This window comes from Callionymus lyra, chromosome 13 (genome assembly GCF_982586985.1).
Source record: "Callionymus lyra chromosome 13, fCalLyr1.hap1.1, whole genome shotgun sequence".
Taxonomy (NCBI): domain Eukaryota; kingdom Metazoa; phylum Chordata; class Actinopteri; order Syngnathiformes; family Callionymidae; genus Callionymus; species Callionymus lyra.
In genome coordinates, this window is record NC_141830.1 from 23,927,371 (window position 1) to 23,949,181 (window position 21,811).

At 39.9% G+C, this 21,811-nt stretch overlaps 1 pseudogene across 1 annotated transcript; it reads right to left on the reverse strand.

Annotated features, from left to right (window-relative positions):
• Positions 1-4: 4 nt before the first annotated feature.
• On the reverse strand, positions 5-13,915 carry LOC148067855 (ralBP1-associated Eps domain-containing protein 1-like; annotated as a pseudogene). Its single transcript, XR_015713210.1, has 13 exons — positions 13,818-13,915; positions 4,573-4,726; positions 4,313-4,434; positions 3,955-4,035; positions 3,086-3,151; positions 2,717-2,818; positions 2,144-2,204; positions 1,859-2,057; positions 1,531-1,716; positions 1,387-1,467; positions 508-665; positions 344-449; positions 5-257 (listed from the first exon to the last, which is right to left on the reverse strand). The product of XR_015713210.1 is annotated as a ralBP1-associated Eps domain-containing protein 1-like (transcript).
• Between the last annotated feature and the right edge of the window lie 7,896 nt (positions 13,916-21,811).

Consider the following 21,811-nt stretch of genomic DNA (forward strand, 5'->3'; position numbering starts at 1 on the left):
TCACCATCTGCTGATGTCTCCACGACACAAACACACACACAGTCTTCAGTCACACGGGGACAAGTCTGCAGTCCTGACTCGAGTCAGCGCTCCTTCAATGGAAAAGTGCGTGGATGCGTCTGCACCCCCTCCGCAGGTTCTTCCAGATTGTGATTGGTTCCGAGTGTGTCGGGTGGAGAGCTGGAAGGTTAGAGGTGAGAGAACGGTCTGAGCTGCTCCAGCTGCACCTCCAGAGATATCCGCTCCTCCAGCAGGTCCTGCGAACACCAGAGCACAAGACTTAAACTTGAAACAAGTCTTAGGATTTGAACCTGGACCTCGTGACCCGGACGACTACGCTCACCTTCAGCTGCTGCTGCAGCTCACTGTTGAGTCGAGCCAACACCGTGTTCGTCTCCTTGTTCCTTCTGATTGACGCCTGAATAGACTTCTTGTCTTTCCCCACAGACCTGCAAAAACCCACAGTTGACACACTGGACAAACTCCCAGAAGTTCCGGCTCCAGTACCGTGGGATGGACGGCTGCGTGGCCAGAACCGTTGCGATCAGGTTGCACTTCTGCGGGCCGAGCTGCTGCTCCTCCTCTGGTCGCAACTCATCCTCGGATTTCAACCTGCGACGTATTGGCTTGGGAGGCGGGGCGAGCGGCCCGGACGCAGTCTTGGTCTGTAGAAGAAGACAAGATAGCTGATCTTAGCGGCAGTGACACCTGGTGGCCAAATGGTGAGGTGCAACATAAGTATAGAAGCTTGAAGCTATAGAAGCTCGTGTAACATGAGAGGTTAGCATTAGGGGTGTGTATTGATATGCATCACGCCACAGGCGCAACAATAACTAAGAGGGTATCATGATACTGTAGTCACAAGGATGTATTTGTAGTATTGTCGAGTACTTGACTCTGGTGTTGCAGAATTTACAGACCACACGACTCTTGACGAAGTCGTAACTGCTTTCATTTGTTTTTTAAACCAAAAATATGTCCAAACATCAGTTTTAAAAGCTGCTGGAGTCGACTGTATCCTCTCGTCCTCAGTCAACCCCAGGATCTCACAAGATTTATTTGTTTTTCTCGAGCTGCAGTGGATGTAATAACTGCTGCCATTTATTAGCTGAAGGTTTTAATTAAAAAACTAAAAATTATGAAAAATTATTTGTAAATATATATATATATATATATATATATATATATAAAAATATATTTTATTTAATTCATTATTAAAATATAAACCATAAAATGAATAAAATATCAATTAAATATGATTTAAAAAAAAGATAGTTATACATTAATACAATAACACAATAATACATTAATGCTTCTGAATATACAGTATTGTGGGGAAAAAAACATTCCCAATATATCAATGTATTGATATTTTCTTGGACATACCGAGTTAACGCTCGCTGCACTTCTGTCATCATCACTCTTCACAGTTCTCAAAGGTCCGGCGCCTTCAGGAGGCTTTTCTCCCTGAAGAGAGACAAGATGAGTTTAGCATAAGAGAAGAGTCCGGCGCTTCACGTAGTCACCCACCTGCCCTGGCTCGCTGGGTTTGTCCACCTCAGGAAGACTGGACGGCTGCTCTGATGCAGCGAAGGCCTGGAACTGACTGAAGTCCGCAAAGTTTGGCTGCTGTGGAATCTGCTGAGGGGACGTGGTGGTGCCTCCGCCCGGGGCTCCCTCCGTCTCGCTCCGGTGACCAGTGTGAGGCGCCGACGTCTGCAGGAGCCAAAGATTAAGTCAGACAGTCCAGAGGGTAAAACTAATGACATTCAGTTTCGACCAGCTAAAGATTGCTTAAGACATGAAACTGGTGTGTGTAAAACATTTTGGCCCCTAGAGTGAGTGACCGAGGTCTTACTTGGGTGGCCAGCGGGCGAGGAGGCACGGCGGGCGGGAACGCAACAGCAGAGGATTGAGCCTGGCCTGGTGCAGAGGCAGCGGCGAAGGTGCGATTCATGTCCAGGGACGAGGAGCGGGAATGCGAAGGGTGAGGGCGCGGGGGAGGAGGGGGCGGAGCCACCACCTTCAGAGCCTCCGGGGAGGCCCCGGACTGAGACCTGAGACAGATCAGAGACGTAAATTCAACTGCAGGAAGGAAAACATAGCCAGGACTCTACAGTATTTTGTGAACCATGATCCCAACCTCTGTCTTGTGATGGGCTCCTGGTCTGATGAGTACGAGTCGGAGCTGCTGTACCCGTCACCTTCAGGGACAAAACCAAACAGGTCAGTTGATTGGACGTGTTGGAATGACACGTTGACGTGGATCTGCGTGGCAATAAACTCTCAAGATAGTTTTTAATACATTTATAATAACACCATGTACCGGTGTTGGGGTCCCCGACCTTTTCTGCACCACAGATCGGTTTAATGTCGGCATTGTAAATCATATAGTTTGTTTTTCACTCAATTCCACTAGTTTACAGTTTTTTTTGGGAGTAAATGTAGCTGAAACATGTCATGAATGTCAAAATGATCTCTCGAAGTTGGCATAACCAAATCTCTTTAGAGGACGTTGGTTGAGTTAGTCAGAAAAAAAGGCTCCGCTGATTAAAAAGCCTTTGAAAGACCTAGAAATAATGAACCAGGAGCTGATCAGTATTATGAAGATTGATGCTTCCATTAACCAATTAAAAAGGATAACACTGATTCGTGGGAAAGAAAAAAACAACACAAGTGCATCAGTTTCATTCTTCTTTCCGTCTTCTCGACTTACCGACAGAGTTGGCGGAGACGAACTTCATGGTGGCAGGAAGTTTGGTTTCTTCGGAGAGTTCCGGTGGTTTGGCGAGCAGCGGACTGGTCGGGTGGTTGTGGTCTGAAGATTATGAAAGTATTTTGAAATTAATGATTTTTTGAATGACTTAAAATTCCAATCGGTTTCTTTATTCAGTATATTTTGGAATTTTCAACATAAAAATAACAGAGCCCTAAGATTGGGTGAAAGTTCAATCAAGTAGCTCGTAACATTTTTGCTATTGTCTGGTGGCACTAGAATCCGTCTAGGAAATGACGTAGCCACACTTGTCCTTCCTTTGAAAACAGAAGTGACACCCACATTGAGGACGCTTGAGAAAAGTCTCACCACTGCCAGTTCTTTTCAACTCCATCTCCTGCATGTGGATCTTACTGGGTGGACGATGGCAGTGTCCTGCAGACGTGGAGCAGACATGTGAGACGCTACAGAAGAGGGTAAACTTTCCAAGCAAGTCATCATAATTTCAAAATTGTGGAAATAACAGCAGGCCAGTCTGGACAAAACTACAGGATTCAAACTTTAAAACTGCTTTTTAAGATGTTGCGTGGACAAGTTAAAGCTTGTTTTGTTTAAACTCTAGTGTCTTTTCAAAACCAATTTCAAACATACGAGAAGATTTTTGTGGCAGAAATCAAAAAGTTGACATCACAGCTTTTATTTTTAAAGAAACTGAAGTCGACCAGTTTATCATTAAGATCACCTAAATAACAACAATAAATAAATTAAATCAACTCATTTCCCAAATACGGACCGAAAGAGAATATGAACAAACTGGAAATAGAAGCTTCAAAACTTGATCTGGGAATAATGGCTGTGTCCGCCAAACGTGTTCTAACACTTAATCCTTCATTTGATTATTCTAAAAGAAGGTCTTTAAACACGTTTCACACAAGAAAAATTGACAGTCGTGTTTACGCTAAACAGAGATATTACTTTTGGAATAAATATAACTGGTTCCACCGGACAGAGCAGTTAAACTCTCTAAACATCGACACTAGAGCAGCGTCACTGATCGTTGTGGTGGTTTTGTGCATCATGGACGAACCTCGTCAGAACAGAAAACAATCACGTCTAAAGAAACAAACCATGGATGGAGCCCATTAAAGCTTCATGCAGAGAGAGAGCGACAGAGAGTGCAGCGAAGGGTTAATATTCATCCATTAAAGGTGAAACATGCACACTAGTGATCGACTTACAGGGTCAGCTGGTGCAATGTTAGAGTCAAATTGGGTCAGAGTTTGAGAGCTGGAGGAGCGCTCGCTAAACGTCTCCCACTGCTGCAGGAGACAGACAGACAGCGAGAAACAAAAACAGAGACACGTCAGTCGGCCAAGTGCAGTGACATCACACATTTACATCATCAGTCCGCGGCCCACAGGAGTGAGAGGAAGGATACAAAAGTGCTGAATTAGCAGTAATGATGTTTGATAATGAAGAAGTTGGAAAGACGAGTCAACTTTAAAATACCCTGATTAAGTGCAGAGCAAAGCAAACAAGTCATTTTACAAGTGTGTGTGTGTGTGTGTGTGTGTGTGTGTGTGTGTGTGTTTGAACCTCGTTAGTCTGGTTCATCTCTGGCCACGCCTGGTTCAGTGAAGGCATCGAGGGGGACTTGTTTGGGGTCACCTCCACCGGGGAGGTCGAGTAGCCCACCTCAGCGGCCGGCTCCGGGGCTTCTGGAAACACTTCAGTTGAAGATCAACAGTGTGTGTGTGGGTGTGTGTGTGTGTGTGTGTGTGGGTGTGTGTGTGTGTGTGTGTGTGTTTGTATGCGAGTAGGTCTGTGTCCACACTGGTTCATATGATGAGCCGCACCTGCCGAGTCGTCCAGGTCGATCAGCTTTGGCATCAAGCTCTCAGGAAGCTTCTCTGGAAGATCGTAACCGTTCTTCCTGGCGACCACCAGGTGAAGGCAGCGCAGAATTCGTCCAGTGTGAGCGCGCCGTCTTTGTCGAAGTCTGACAACTCCCTGTCGACAAAACAATCATTTAGGATGGCGTAAGAAGAGTAATGATGATGATAAATGAGAGGGATTAACTGCAGGCACGGTGGAACAAGTGGAGATGACTGTGACACCGAGTTTAGTCAGATTCAGAACTCCCTCTTGTATCGAAGGACCAGAGCATGCAGAGAAGTTTGGAGAGAAAGCGAGGGAGTATATGAAGTCGGGTGTATCCGACACAGAATACACACTGTTTTTTTAATTTGTTGATTGAGGAAATATTAATACATTCGAGTTCAATTAAACGACCGAGATTGTTTGTTTTTTTTAACATCAAAAAATGCTTATTTCCCTCCGACAAATCATTCGATATTTAAACCTTCGAAAAAGTTATTTCTGTCCCGTTTGAAAAAAAACAACGTTTTTTTTCCTCAGTGTTTCATTTAAAATAACGATAAATATGAAAATGTAAAACTATATACCCAACTGTAATTCCTTCCTTTTAAATTTGTTTTTTATAAACAATTGTTTAATTATCGTTTTTTTTAGACGCTCAGTTTTTAGGTTCAAAATAAAAATTGATTAAACTAGATCTAAATAATAGTAAATGAGTGGTTCTGGGATTTAATTTAATATTCACTGTATGTTAATTTGTCGAACAAATAAATGACCTTAAAAATAAATCGTTGGAAACACACTCGTTCTAACTATAAAAATACATGAATATTGGTTATTCACGCAATAGTTTAAATTGTTTTTTCGTCTTTTCCAAAATTTACATCCGATATTAAGGGCAACGAAATTATTGATTTACTTATCCTTTTAAGTTTTCGTTGCATTCCAAGTAGTTATGATTATTCCTAAATAAATAATTAATACACGCTTTTATTTGTAAAGTGAAACCTCACATAATTATTCATTCCGATCTGATCAGTGAAGTAAACGCGGTTATTATTAGTATCAATATGTAATACAACGTACTATATTACTATAATTCCGTTGAAGAAAAAAAAAATTGAATTATACCCAACCACTCCAATTAATACTATATATTAAAAAATGTCAATTTACTAAAACAATTATTGAGTGACCTCACTGTCAGATGCTCGAAGGTCAATTTCCGCAAAAGGCCCAAACGTTTTTACAAATATTTCCATCACTCACTTGCCGCAGAGACGGATGAGTTGGTTTAGCGCGCGACACACAAGTGACCAAATTAACTTCAAAAATGAATTACCTGGAAACAGACACTGAACCCACTTGACACAGAAATTAATGACAATAACGACCATAGATTGATGCAATGAAGCAAAGTTAATGAAATACCAGTCCACGCGGAATAGTATTCCAGAAGTGCATATAAATATTATAATTGATTGTTTCATAAAAAAAGTTGGCACACCTTTCTAATGAGGCAACAAACTTTACACACAAACTTGTGAATAATTGACGCTGGAAAAAAAAAAAAAAAAAAAAAACATCGGCCGGGGTTGTTGTGGATCCATCGATCGATCTCTTAATCTGCAATAGTTACATGCGTGTATCGATTCTCAAACAGTGTTTATCTGGAAATATACCGACACAAATCATTGATGGGGTTCACCCACTCACCCTGGGCGCGCATAAATATTTATCAAAGTTGTGTGAGGCGATAACCACCCACCAAAAAAAAAAAAAAAAAAAAAAAAAGTACATGGAAATTCAGAACTTATTCCGTTGCACTTGAAAGTAAACAATTCGTGGATATTTAAAAAAAAAAAAAACTTTTCACAAGACACTTTTAATTGATGACCTGAATATGCAGAGTTTTAGGGATTTTTTTTTAAGGGGTGAGGGGGGTGAGTTGGGGTGGGCTCAGGGTGGGGGGGTCTCTCCGTGTGTGAGCGGCTGTTTAATTGACTGATGGATCCGGTGCGTGGAGGTGAGGCCCCAACGCTTTAACAAATAGAGACACTTAAAGGCTAATCCTGGGGCCAACGCCGACAGCTGAGCGCATCAAAGTGCGTGAGCAGAGTACAAGCGCAGACTTCCACGCACACGCACACGCGTCCCACTACATCCTCCTGATGCGAGAGACACTTACACTTCCAACATAAAACATCAAATAAACTCTTTTCTTATTCGAGTTGAAAAATAAACGCGCCATCTTTAACATGAAAACGTAGAAATAATAACAGGAAATAATAATAATAATAATAATTAAAAAAAACGGGCATACAAACGATGAGATAAATTCTTTTTTTTTGCCACACATTTTTAATAAAACAAGCCACATCCCTTTAAAATAAACACGTAAATAGTACATAAAAAGTAAAAGTAAAATAGTAAATAAAAAGTGCAACAAAATGGCAGATGCCAAAACATTGCTGTCAGGTAAACTTTTCACTTTTCCGGTGATAAAGTAAACGCAAGTACAACAACAACAAAAAAACACATATAAAGGAGAAACAAGATGAAGTCAAACTACATACCGGGATGTTTTTTATTCTTTCTAGTAGAGTTGTCAAAGCCGATGATCCGTCTATCCACACGCACTCAATGTGACGGCGCACCGGAGACCGGAGAGGAGGAACTAGCAGCACCTGAACCCTGGGAGGAGAGCACTGGGAGGAGGGAGGAGGGATGGAGGGAGGAGGGAGGAGGAGAGCATCACTCTCGCCCTCTCTCCATTCGTCGGTGCGTGCGCGCGCCCGTGCGTGTGCGTGCGAGTGTGTAAGTAGTTAATTAGTAAATCCCCACTCGCCGCGCCTCGGGTCGGTTTGTTTTCCCCGGTCGACAAGCCGAGAGGAAAGAGAATTTGAAGTAGGATTCGACCCGTTTCCGCTCCTGTGTCTCATATAGAGGTTTGTGTGAGAGTGTGCGTGAGAGAGAAAAGTCGGGGTGCGAAGTCTATATATATATATGTGTGTGTTTTCCCCAAAATTTTTCGGATTATGAAAGTTGGTCTTGATGAGGTGCGTGAGTTGACCCCAGTTTTTCATTTCAAACACTTCAACAAATCTAAAATAGAAGATGTTTTATGGGGATTCTACTCACTCTCCAAACATTTACATTCTTTTTTCTTCCAATTCCTTCACTGAGCTGCCAATCCTAGTTTGCTGGGGGAAGAGAGAGGGGACACCCTGGACAGGAACTCTGTTCAGAAGATTCAATCTCCTCATGGATTGGACTCAAGAGTTCACTTGAACTTGCAGACTTTTTGTTGTGTTTATGACTAATTAATTCATCGTTTAGATGTTTATTATATTCAGAAATCATTGGAGTTTGTGACGTAATAATAATAATAATAATACATTTATATAATGTAATGGTGTAGTCTGAGTCCAACAGAACAGACCTGAGGTCAGAACCCACCGTGTCTGAGTGTCGCCTGAGAAGCTAGAAATGCTACTTATTAGTCACAACAAACCAAACTGACAAAAAAATGTTTCATTACAGATCGTAGGGTTTAAAATGAACGACAGTAAGTGATTTCAAAAATGTCCTTTAAAGAAGAAAAAAACATTTTTTCAACGATTTTTCAATCAACGGAAAACAGAAAAAAAGTTGGACCAAAAAAAAGATTTAAAATTGGCTAAATGGTTGAATAATAATATAACAAAACCCCCTAATGGGACCTTGTTGACCACTGGATGAACAACACATGGAACAGGGAGGAAGATCCAGTGACTCTAGCACCCGAAGAAGAGCCGATCGTTATCCTCACTCTACCCGCTGTTTACTAATCTCTGCATCATAGTGCAAACTCAAAAAAAACAAAAAAAACAATTTAAAGTCCACCGACTGAAGAATGTCTCGTACCCCTTAGTTGAAGGTGTTTGCACTGATCAGGGTTCATGAAAAAAACGAACAAAATAAAAGTCTCGTCTGACTGAAGCACAAACAGACCAGAAGAGAAAGTAAACCCCACCAGTCAGATCGACTTTTCTTTTAAGCAACTTTAATTATTTAATTGATCCCCAATCAGCCGCCTAATAATCAATTAACTAAACCTCTGGAACTCACTTATCCGGGGTCTATGACGGCGTATCAGGGGAGAGACCCGGGGTGGGGGGGCAGGAGGAGAATTTCCTCGACTGATGATCGGAGCGACGTATGAACTAGAAAAGAGTAGTTTATTGGGGATAATAATTATTGATTTATTATAATAATTCATCGAATTATTTTTCATGCAATTAACATTAGGGAGAAAATAATAAATAAATAAATAACTGTAATAAATCATATTGTTATTGTAGTTTTCATGATATACATATTAATGTATAGATCATTTTCTTTTATTATTTTATGTTAATTATTTTAATTTAGTATCATATATTTAGAATCATGTAGGTTTGTCATTATATTGTGACATATCAGTATATGATATCACTATGTTTGACTCATATTATTACAACATAATTATATTTGAAGCATCTATAAGGAAGTTGTACTCAACAAAATGAAGAGTTTCTATAATACGGTTCAAAGTTTATAGACCAACCGTTCCTACAGCCATACATCACGACAGCCACGGCTCTCATCATTGCCCTCTAGTGTCAACTTATGAACCTGGCTCTCCATCACTCCTTGTTAACCCCCGTGGACTCCATTCCTCTTCAGCTGTTCACACCTTTACTTAAAGAACTACCCAAAATATATTTGTTTGCTGCCAGAGATCAGTTTTTCAAGCTGAACATCAAGACCGTGTGTGTGTGTGTGTGTGTGTAGAGGATATCACACACTCTCGCAATGAGCGGGTGAAAGCTTTGCCAATACTCTGAGTCCCCAGAGGGTGATGGCAATATTAATGAGACCACTGGTGTGTGTGTGTGTTTGTGAGTGTGTGTGTGTGTTTTCTTTGCAAGTCTGTTTGCCGTGTGTGTAGCATTTGTCTCCTCTAATATCCAAAAGGGCAGAAGCAGACACCAACCAGTAACCTCTAAGCACTGCTTTCGTCCTATCGTCTGTTGCTTTCTGGCTCGCGCAGCCGGTGACACCTGGGAGGTGTGTGTGACGGATCGGCCACGGGGCGCCGGGAGAGGATGAAAAACGGACCCATCACATCCCCATTGACTGAGTTAATTAATATAAGTAGAGCAGAAGATTCTTAGCTCACTTTTCACTGTATGGATTTGCTGTCTCCTCACATTTGCTTTGTTTTACGTCTGCTCAATGCAAATCCAATGTCTCGTGTCCCCGGGCCCCATCATGACAGCTCAATTTTGGTCGGCGAGCTCTTGGATAGGACGGGTTTTTATTGAGACTCAGTGTGATTATCATTGTGAGCAATGCTGACGGGAACTGGTGTAGGGATGAATGCAACGATGACTTCCTCCTCCAGCTACTGAAACATCCCCACAATCATCTTGGTTTTATCTTTCATCAGAATCTAATGTTTCATTCTTTGTACTACTGCTATGTTAAATTATATATATATTAATAAAATTCCAATTATTAGTGCATTTTAATTTTTTTTGTTATTATGTTTAAAATCCTGTCAAAATAAACGGTTTTCATGGTACAAATTTCCTTATATTCTTAAGTAACATGGTTTGTTATGTTCTGGTGTCATAAGGAGGTCAATTACGGGGACATTTTTAACGTTACGAGGGGAACCAGGGGAAGATCATGACAAGAACAAATCACGACAGTGAGGAACTTATGAACAAAATGAGTGATTTGAGACCAGAGTGATGAAGAAGTGTGAGAGGATTTTTTAAAAATGTATTCTAACCACAGCAAAACAGAAATAGTTTATTAGTTTAATTATGTCGACATATTGAACTTTCTTTGTCAGAAACCTGTTTCAAAATATGGAGATTTTTGTATTTGGGGGAATAAGAATAGGCTTGAATTTCCTCGCTGACATGGAAGTTACACTGTTAATATTTCGCGTAAAACTGCTGAAGGGACTTATTGTTACGATGTCATAAAAACGCATATTTGGTAATTAGCATATCAGGTTGGAGTCTAGATATTTCTTCACGTATTTGGCTACTTCTTTATTAATCAGAACAAACTTTCTTGACAATAAAAGACAATTTCACATTAAGTAGTTATGCATAGTTCTAACATTCCCCCACAGCTCATTTAAAAGTCCTAAATATTAAGTTATATATATGTTATAGTTATAGTTATATTTTTGAGTTAAAATTGGTTGAAACTCATAATTTGGCCAGACAAGTTCACACAATATGTGTACACATTTTTTATTCTAGTGTTATCTGTCATTTCACTTGGAAGCAAAGGATATACACAGGTTTACAACCACCAGTTTTTTTTTACAGTACTTCCAATAATACAGGTGACAAAGAACTACTCATTAAGGTGGAAGTGAATATTGTTACTGTATTTCATGTTATTTTCTCTCAAGTATTCTTTGCTAGTCTCTTTTTTATCCCTTTTGATAATGGTCACTTTTTATTTTTTATTTTTTATTATAATTATACATTTGACCTGCTCATTCCTTTTTAAGTGTACTATTTATACTGTTTCTTTAGTTATGTTGCAACCCTTTATATAATTTGCTATTGTGTTGGTTTATTTCAACTTGAAGGTTTATCTAACGATGTGAAATAAACAAACTCAACTGGGACGTGCATGATTTTGTAAAGTTTGTCTCAACATTGATGTGGTTAACAACAACGTGTTGAGAATTCAAGGGGAATACAGCAAAAGAAAAGATATATTTAGTAGTGTTTTGGGGTGTAAATTTGAAAGGATGGTCATCTTACATCCCTTTTAAAGCCCGACTTAATGAGAATACATTCAGGGTCTGGTAAACTAAGAATTGAGTTGACCTTTAGTAGAAAAACCAAGTCTTCTAAACATTAATGGAGGCTTACTTAGGTTTGTAATATAGCAAAGAAGAGACGAACTTAAGGAAATATGAGGTGGCTATGGAGTGAATATTGAGAAAAGATTAAGGTTGCTGGAGAAGATCTGACCACAAAGGTGTCGTATTGACGTAAACCCTAAAAGAAAGGAAGTTGGAGAGGATGGAATGATCATCAGAGGTGCTCTCATCCATGCACTTGCTTTCTTCTTCTTTGTGGGTGCGAAAAACAAGGGAGTGGGGGAGGCGGGGATGACACAAACGGGACGGACAGGAAGACGGGCAGAAGAAGGTGGGAAATGGAGAGAAAAGGAAAGGAAAGAGAGCAAGAAAGAGCTCCACTGCCTAGTCTTAATCTGAGCTGTTCTGATCAATAGCCCATTTCCCATTGTTGCCAGAGCTGTTCGATCGCTACACCACGGAATTAACACACCCACTTTAATCTAGGGGGAGAGCAGTGAAGGGAGGGGGTTCAGGGGTGAGTGGGGAGCAGCTGTGGAGGCATTCTCAAATGAAATGAAATCTAATTGTTATCACTGTAGCCGCTGCACTTATTACTACCACTGTTACAATTATCCACCAACCTATAGCGCTTTTTCTCCCTCATACCTTGCGTCATGTGCTGTAAACTGGACGTAAATAATCTGTATTAGTGTTTATTTGTTACATTTTGCCGGCCTTAGATTGGATTGGGAGGTGAGGGAAGGGTGGGTGGGTCGGGGGGGATGCCGAGTGGCGGGGGGAGTGGGTGATGGTGTGGAAGGACCGGTCTCATTCCTCGGTGACACGGAATGGGCTTTGTGGTCAGGTATATTGTGCCAGATAAACTCTTCACATCTGGACGTTTCAATTCAGCGGCACTGTTATCTTTCCCCCTCCACCAGGCTTTAATGAGATAATACCGTTGTTTTACAAGAGTGGGCTTGTGATCAAAATGTAATCTCGTTAAATGGAAGCCGGGAGGCTGTCGGGGCCGCCAGTAGGCCGACTTCGTCAGGCAGGATGTCTCAATAAAGGACTGGATCGGAGGAGAATTATCATGAAAAATGGCATCTTTCGTGAAGTTACGCCGTGAAGCTTTTTGTCCGTCTCCTTGTTGCACTCTGGTTTCCTCCCAGAGCTCATATGAATACTTTTGATTATTGTCAATGTAAACAGTCAGTTAAGGGCAAATCAAAGTTATTTTTATGTTGGATTGTTGGTTCAAAATCAAAGTAGATCATTGTTTATGTTGATAACGTGAATATGCCAGTGTTTAAAATAAATTAAAAGAGATTATGGATGTCAACAATTATACACAGACTTACAAAAAGAGCTAAACTGATCGGAAAGGGATTAAGAGTGTTGGTGAAAGAGGATAAACACAAGGATAATTAAGAAAGTTTGCTTAAAGACATTTATGCCCCTTGTTATGATTGAGTCTGATTGCATTATAATGGATTGCATACCTTTCCAGGGTGTCCACTACCTCTCACCAAATGAAGCTGGGATCACCTGTAACCACTTAATACTGAATTAAACTGGAACATGCAGGAATACCATCGATTAATTGGATTTATTTATCTAATACCACCAGTATGGCAGTGAGCGGAACAGCGACTTGGTAGTTCATTGACTATTTGGTATGAGCCATACGATCAAACCCCAGTAACCCAGGAGTGTCCGAAGTCAGTCATAATCTTAAATTAATTTTATTTTCACGGATGAAAGTATGCCAAGAAAAAATGTTTGCCATGAGTCTACATCTCGACAAATCGTAACATAAACTTGTTTTCCTTTCCGAAAGCCTGCCAGAAGGTTGTGGATCCTCAATGATACTAAATAAATTGTACTATATTTTTTTACAGAAGGATTAAGTTATATGTACGATTCTCTTGCCTAACAATGAATTGTGATATAAATAGAGATTAACCATAATAGAAGCACCAGTATGCAGTAGACGTCACCGAAGACGAAGAAGGAGTTTTTATTCTAGACACACATTTTCTACTGTTTGGACCAAACTGCATCTATCCTGTTGTTTTTATTCTGATGATTTTTTGATTTTTCCAGGGCCACGTGATACTAAAAAACATGCCAAGGTTTTCTAAAATGAAAATGGTTAGGATGAGTTAGAACAGTTCAGAAATGAGTCCGAATTTCCTGGAATTTCTGGACAGTTTATACAGTATATTATCTTTTTTATTTGTTTCAAAGTCTATCTTCCTGATCTAAATCCTAAAGTGCTAAATTGCTGGAACTGTGACACAGATTTTAATAGATATGTCTGCAAGATTTTCCCAGGAAATCAATTTACATCACTCAGCTGAGATGATGGTAAGTCCTTGTTTCGATAGGATCTTTCCATCACAGGTGTCATCTTCAGCGTGTATTGGCTCGGTGCTGGTGGTGATGGGCATCCTGAGCACCTCGAACCAAGTTTAGTAACACGGGTCATCCTTATCTTTATTTTGGTGCTTACTCACTCAAAACTATTGTACACCAAACAACATAATTGGTATTTGTCATTATTCAGATATCAAAACATGTAGAAATAGAGAGAATTTTTTTTCCACCAAAAATTCATACATCAAAAACGGATCATTATAATTTAAAACCAAGAACACTTTTGCTTTATCTGTTGAATATCAGAGTCTACAGCTTCCAGTTCTGCCCGTGGACTCTTTGCTTAGCGGCATCCACTGGGACGGCTTGGGGGGGATTCACCACCGCAGCCTTACCCACCCCCCCTCGCCCTCCACCCGGGGCAACGACACGACTTTTCTCTCTCCAATCTATTCGACTTACTCCCGTCCTTTTGAAGTCCTTTCATAACAGAGCAATTTTCTCGTTAGCGTTTGGCTTTAATTGTGGGTAATTAAGCGTGCTCCGCCGGTATATGGAGCACTGTACAGATGACTGGGGGGAAATTAACTGTAGTTCAGCTGTGAAATATGGGGTTAAGTGGAAGATGGAGTTGTTGAGAAAAGAGAACTGAGGCGGGGTTCAGCGACTCCTAAACAGGGGGCACATACAATAAAAACAACGTCATGGAAGGTGAGAATGAAAATTGATTTTGAAATACAGTTGAAGTATAAATTATTAGAAAATTGACAGAAAAAGTAGATGTGGTAAAATATTCACAATGTGAATATTATGATAGATTAGTTATTGAAATTATTAGAAAAACAACAATTTTATGGAGAGAAAGTTAATAAGATAAATAATTAACACATTATTATCGACAAAACCTCCTAATATAGATTATACATAATCATTATTTCTATCTAATTCTTTGTTAATTTAAAATAGTGTATCGTACAGTATATTTACACATGTATATTACATGAATACAACTTGCATAAATAGTTTATCACATAATTAACTATAGTAACTATATTGTGCATGTTTATATGAGTAAATAAATTCTGCAGTAAAAACAATTAGCAATAATAATAATAAACACAACCTTACGCACCCCCAATTCAATATATAAGTGCATTTATTTTAGTTTTATTTATAGTTATTGCATACAAATATATTTTTTAAAAATGTGATACATTACTGCTATCAAGTTTCCTTCTTTTTATAATTAACTGTTTAAAAAATGTCTACATACTGTTGGAAAATTGGGGAAAAGCTTAAATGTAAAACTGGCTTCAAAATCACATTTAAAATCTCCCCATTAACATACATATTTTTAACATAACATTAAAATAATGTTTCCCAATTGGCTATCAGGATATGATTAACTGCTAAAAATAAGTGTGTGTCATCCTCTTTGTGTCGTGAAACTGTTCAAACATTTCCATAATTTCTATTTCCACAACATATTTGTGTCAAAGAAATGGGTCACTCGAGATGATTCTTGTCTTCGGTGATATGAGGTTATTTAACAGACCGACCCTCCTCTCCACTCCCTAACACAAGTGGATTATGGACTTTATTTTAAAGGGCCCTTGATTACACAGCAGTGGCCCCTGCTTGTGTTAGCGCTCTTAGCTTAACCTCATAACGGCCATAAATGTCAATAAGGCCGTAAAGCAGATGAGGAACGATAGAAGCCATTGACTGTAGTCTCTAATGTTCGGCAGCCACTTCGCCATGTCCTTTACGACTCCGCGCTCCGGACGGAACATCCCCGCTGACTTTAATGAACCCGTTAAAGCCTCTATAAATATCGGCTGCCGTGCTTTTACTGATCATTCAAACGGAGACTGAGCAGTGTTAACAAACAAGTGGCTGGGCGTTGAAGGAGTTGCTGCTAATACCTAATCAATGAAGGGCTGGTCCCTTGCAGCGGGCGTCTTGTGGTGTCTTGATTCTTACACGGGGTGGATATAATGTGGTTTAGAATAAGCACAAAACTGCCCTATTGATTGACACATTATCGGTGTCGATCAGGAAACTTGCTCACAGTCGCGTCTGACAAGTGGAAGGATGACGGAGTAGGAACCGAACGTCTCACTGGTGAAGGTTTCTTTGGTTTGGTGAGTGTTTCAACAATGATTTTTCTCTCTTCCTCAAACAAGTTCAAATTATTTTAGGTTAATTTATCCTAAATGAATTCAAACTTTCTGCGCCTGCACCTTGATATGAGGTTTGTCTCAAGATCTCACAATGATAAATAATTTTCCTACTGAGACATGAAAACACGATTTTTTTTTGTCATTCTTTTCTTTAGATAATGGCAGTTGTTTTTCATCTGTGTCAGTCAGACATGAATTCTGAGGACCAAGGTGCAAAGCTCAAAATCCAAAAGCAAAAAAAGAAGGAAAAATGTGTTTTTAATAAGAAACCTCATTCATTTCAGGTAAAGGTGCAAAATATTGTACAACATATTGATATTTAAAGTTATAGTTAATGCAAGTATGCTCACAAACTTCCTTTAGAGACTCATTTAGATTTGTTTTTAGAGTAACAAGGATTCAGTTTGAGGGTCTAGGATTTTCCACAAATGTTCCTGAATGAATACAAAAATAATACGTTTGTGTGTCTGTGTGTGTGGTTTTATGTGCGCTTTGAAATTAGCTTGTAGATCCTTAGCGAAGGTTATAGGTGGGAAGAGGAAATCTTGAATCAAGTCATATTTGATAAACCTTTTTCATATTTACCCAAAATGACTTATGATTAATTAAAATATTTAAATTCCCATTAAGGCCTAGGAATAAAAAAAATAAAAATAAAATACACTGAGCTTTTAACATTCCATTAAATCATTGTTACTATTATTCTTGTTGTTGTTATCATTATTACTTTATTTATTATTATTTTTATAAAATGTATATTCCCATAGTGATGGGAATATTATCTAACAAAAAAAACCACCTTTAATTAAAAGGCATCTATAATATCCAACATTAAACTGTTTAATTAGGAACGAAATACTTGCAAGGTTTTATATTTTTAAAAATGCTATATAGTTGTTTGGTGCAACATTTTCATTTTTATGTGCTTGTGTGTGAGAATTACCGGACGGACTGCAGTGTGACACACATCAACAAACCACTCCACACATGACACACAAATTAGAAGTGAGCTGGTAACTATTGTACTGTTCATGTTGTGAAGCAGAGTATAATCTAGAATATAATAATATAAAATTAAAACTGAAAGTGTTGATCAAAACTAAACAGTCGTGGCGTGAAGGACCGACACGTAAAAACAATCACCTCAAAATCGTAGTCGCATTTACTAGACCAACATCCCCAGGTAACCCCATAACCCACACCAAAAGGGACCGCGACGACCCACACAAATACTTTATTGACACTACATGGTAACAGGATGGAAGTTTGTGATTGGAGCAGCCGACCACTAGTTAGGAAATCCACCAATGGCAGCTTCTTCTTTGTCACAAGATCCGTCCATTGAGTTTGAGTGCAAAAGGATAATTTATTGGATCAGCCAGCTGTCAATTAAAACAGCTGATTTGGCATTTTTAAGATCTCGGGACTAAAGTAATGAAGAAGTAAAGTAAGATTGTCATCACTGAGGGTTGTGTTGGTGTGTTGTCGTCACACATTTCATGCCTGGATAATTCTATCAACATCGGCCCCTATGTGACGCAGATAAAATACAAACCAATGCTATTTATGATTTATCGGGGCGTTTCATTAAAATAAGAAGTGCATGTTACCTCTGCAAATGTACACATAATTTATATATATCTGTAGAAATGTACATTTTATTCAGATACATTTTAGGATTCTAACAATTATGCAAGTAAGTCAATTGATTTAATTGACAGAAACATGATAAGGAGCTTCTTTCGGGATATGTCCCTCATTGACAATAATTTATCAAAGATAATTTTTAAAAACTGTAACTGTAACTGTAACTGCCAACATCCACGGCACCTTCCTAATATGACCGCAGAGTTTGAATTAATATTTCACTCACACAATGTTCTGATGCTGCATCCAAAACAGCGTTGCTTGATCTGTGTTTTCTACTTAGACACTCAATTATATATAAAACTAACATGTTGTTTTGTTATTGTATGTATATATAGGACTATGAACTAGGACTATGGAGCAGCCCCACTAGAAAGTTGGAGGTCCAAATTCAGCTTTAAGTCAATGTATTTCTTTGTCCTCTCTTGAAAGAGACTCCATTGCTAGAATAAAAATGGAAGAAAATGAACTTTCTTCAACTTAAACTGTTCAACATACTGAAGCCTCATTATATTTCTGTCAATCTGTTTGCATAACCTTATCACCTGTATTTGTTCGGGTGACACGTGCTGAGTGTTCTATTCAATAAAGGTCAAGCCCGAACACTCAGGAAACGTGTCAATAACTTCTGTCTGTAACTTTCACCCCATGAGTCAGACATAACACCAACTGAATGTTACCTTATAAGGACTTGTGTGCAACAGTAGACAACGGCCTTGTAAGAATATATGCGCATGTTTTCACAACAGTAGATAACGGCCTTGTAAGAATATATGCGCGTGTTTTCACACTCGTAACTCAGAGCTCTGTACACCTCTTGTTGTTATACGTCTTGTGTAACATCTTTAATAAATCTTTTTGCCAGACTATATTGGACCGGACTTTGTCTCTCACTAACTCAAGGATCCCAACGAATCTTCAAGACTACTTCAATTGGCGTCACGAACAGGATCCTTTGAGAGAGAGGGTTCGGAGGTGCCGGATCCCATTCCGGGGGAGATGGACTCGAGGCGCCGTGTCGTATCACCTGTCGTATCGTAGTGCAGCACCGTGCAGCGTCTCTCTCGCTCCAAGCAGAACAATCTTTTTTTCTTTTTGTTCGCCTTATTTCTGGAGCATCCGTGAACATCTACATTTATTTTTGGACAAACATCCTTCGAAGTCGAATCGGGCCGAGGACAAGTCTGGAAAACTTCCCGGTGAGCGTATTCGTCAAACTTTCCCCTCACTATGTCTCCCTCTCCCTCTCCCTCCTCTGTTCTTTCCTGCTCGGTGTGTCAGATGTTTAGTTACGCTTCGACCTCCTTTAGAGATAGCATTAGTTGTGTAAAGTGTAGCCTGTTAGCTAGACTGGAGGTGAAGCTCATTGAACTAGAGAGCCGGTTGTGCGCTGTCGAAGCTAAACCTATAGCTAGCCAGTGTCAGGTAGACAGTGCACAGCCACATAGCCTAGCAGGTAGTCCTCCAGCAATTCCCGAGCAGCCGGGAAACCAGGGTCGGTGGGTGACTGTTCGAGGGAGGAATAGTTCCCGGCCAAAGTCAACGGAGCACCACCAACCCCTTAGCGTTTCGAACAGATTTTCTCCACTCGACAAATCACCGGTCGAGGAACCTGCTCTGTTCATAGGCGATTCCATTCTTCGGAACGTTAAACTAGCGAAGCCAGCAAGAGTAGTCTGCATTCCTGGGGCCAGAGCGGGCGACATTGAATCAAATTTAAAGCTGCTGGCTAAAGCTAAACGTAAATACAGTAAGATAATTATTCATGTCGGCAGCAACGACATCCGATTACGTTGCTCGGAGGTCACCAAGGTAAACGTTCAGTCGGTGTGTGCATTTGCACGAACAATGTCGGACTCCGTAGTGTTCTCTGGACCCCTTCTCAATATGGCCAATGATGATATGTTTACTCGCTATTCATCATTTAATCGCTGGTTGTCAGAGTGGTGCCCCGCAAACGGGGTTGGCTTTGTTAACAACTGGAAAACCTTCTGGGGAAAACCTGGTCTGCTTAGGAGAGACTGCATCCATCCCACGTTGGAAGGAGCATCTCTCTTGTCTAGCAGTGTTGACAGTTTTAGTGTAACGTGACTCAGAGCACAGATCAGAAGGCAGAACTGCAGTCTTCCACACTCTTCTGCCCTTCTCCCACAACAGCCACCCACCTCTAACCACATAGAGAGGGTCAATCTGACCCGCTTAATAAAACCAAGTAAAAATGTCAGTAGAAGAGCTATTAAAGATAATCTAATTCAAATAAATCTGAATCAAATAAATACTACCATTGTAGAGGACAGGAGAATTAAGTGTGGATTGTTGAATATCCGATCCCTGTCCTCAAAAGCTGCACTAATTAATGAACTTATATCAGATAAAACCATTGACTTATTATTATTAACCGAAACTTGGCTGTCTATAGATGATTACGTATCTTTAAATGAATCAACACCACCCAGCCACACTAACTTTAACGCCCCTCGACGCTCTGGTCGAGGAGGTGGAGTCGCAGCCATCATCAACTCATGTCTGTCAACCTTTACTACACCACAATGTGATTTCAACTCTTTTGAAAGTATTATACTTAGCGTATCTAATACAACCTTGAGATCAGGTCAGTCACTTCTCTTTGTTGGAGTCTATCGTCCCCCTGGACCTTATTCTGAATTTTTGTCTGAGTTCCCTGAGTTCTTGACCAGCCTGGTGCTTAAATCAGATAAAGTGATTATTGTTGGTGACTTTAACATCCATGTTGATATGGTCCATGATAGCTTAGCTAACAGGTTTAACTCTATCCTGGAGTCATTTGGTTTCTCTCAGTATGTACATGAACCAACTCACTGCTTTAAGCACACATTAGACCTTGTCCTAGCATACGGACTTGAAATTAAAAATGTTATTGTCTCTCCTCAAAATTCAGTTCTTTCCGACCATCAATTAATAACCTTTGACTTCATTTTAAATGAGCCAAGTCTACAGAACAGGAGCACTCTCAAAAGATGTCTGTCTGAAAGTGTCGTTACCAAGTTTATGGAAATAATTCCCTCTGTGCTCAGTAAAACGCCTAGCCTCAGTGTGTCAAGAAACTCTACCCATAGTCACCCAGACATTGATAACTTTGTGGGCAGTTTTACAGACTCGTTGCACAATACGCTTGACTTAATCGCACCACTAACAAAAAAGGCTGTTAACAGAAGTAGTCTTGCTCCCTGGTATACTCAGGAAACACGTAAATTAAAACAGGTTTGTAGACGACTAGAGAAGAAATGGCGTTCATCAAAACATAATGAATTCTACCAGGACTGGCAGGATAAGTTAAAAATATACAAGGCATCTCTTCGGAAAGCCAGAGCCAGCTACTACTCATCACTTATAGAAGCAAATAAGAATAACCCCAAGTTCTTATTCAGTACTGTAGCCAGGCTGACACGGAGCCATCAGTCCATTGAGCAGTCCATCCCTCCTCATCTCAGTAGCAATGACTTTATGAACTTTTTTAATGAAAAAATTGTAACTATTAGAGGAAAGATTCAAGACCTCCTAGATTCGTCTAATTCAACTAGTGCAGCCTCACCGGTCACAGACACTATGACTGATACATACTTTGACTCCTTTCCACCAGTGAGTCCTCGACAGCTGTCCCAGGTTGTTTCCTCCTCAAAGTCCACAACATGTCTTCTCGATCCTATTCACACATGGCTACTTAAAGAACTGTTCCCCTTACTTAGCACTTTCATACTTGACATTATTAACCTGTCAATAACATCCGGCTATGTGCCTCAGATTTTTAAAGTTGCAGTAATTAAACCTCTGCTTAAAAAACCCACTCTCGATCCAGAGGTCCTCACTAACTACAGGCCTATCTCTAATCTAGTATTCATTTCAAAACTTCTGGAGAAAGTGGTAACGAGTCAGCTCTGTGATTATCTCCAGGACAATGATCAATTTGAGGTGTTTCAGTCTGGTTTTAGGGAACACCACAGCACAGAGACCGCCCTGGTAAAAGTAAGTAACGACCTACTGATGGCCTCTGATCAGGGCCATGTTTCAGTTCTTGTTCTTCTAGATCTCAGTGCTGCATTTGACACTGTCGACCACCAAATCCTTCTACAGAGGCTAGAAAACCATTTAGGCATTCGTGGA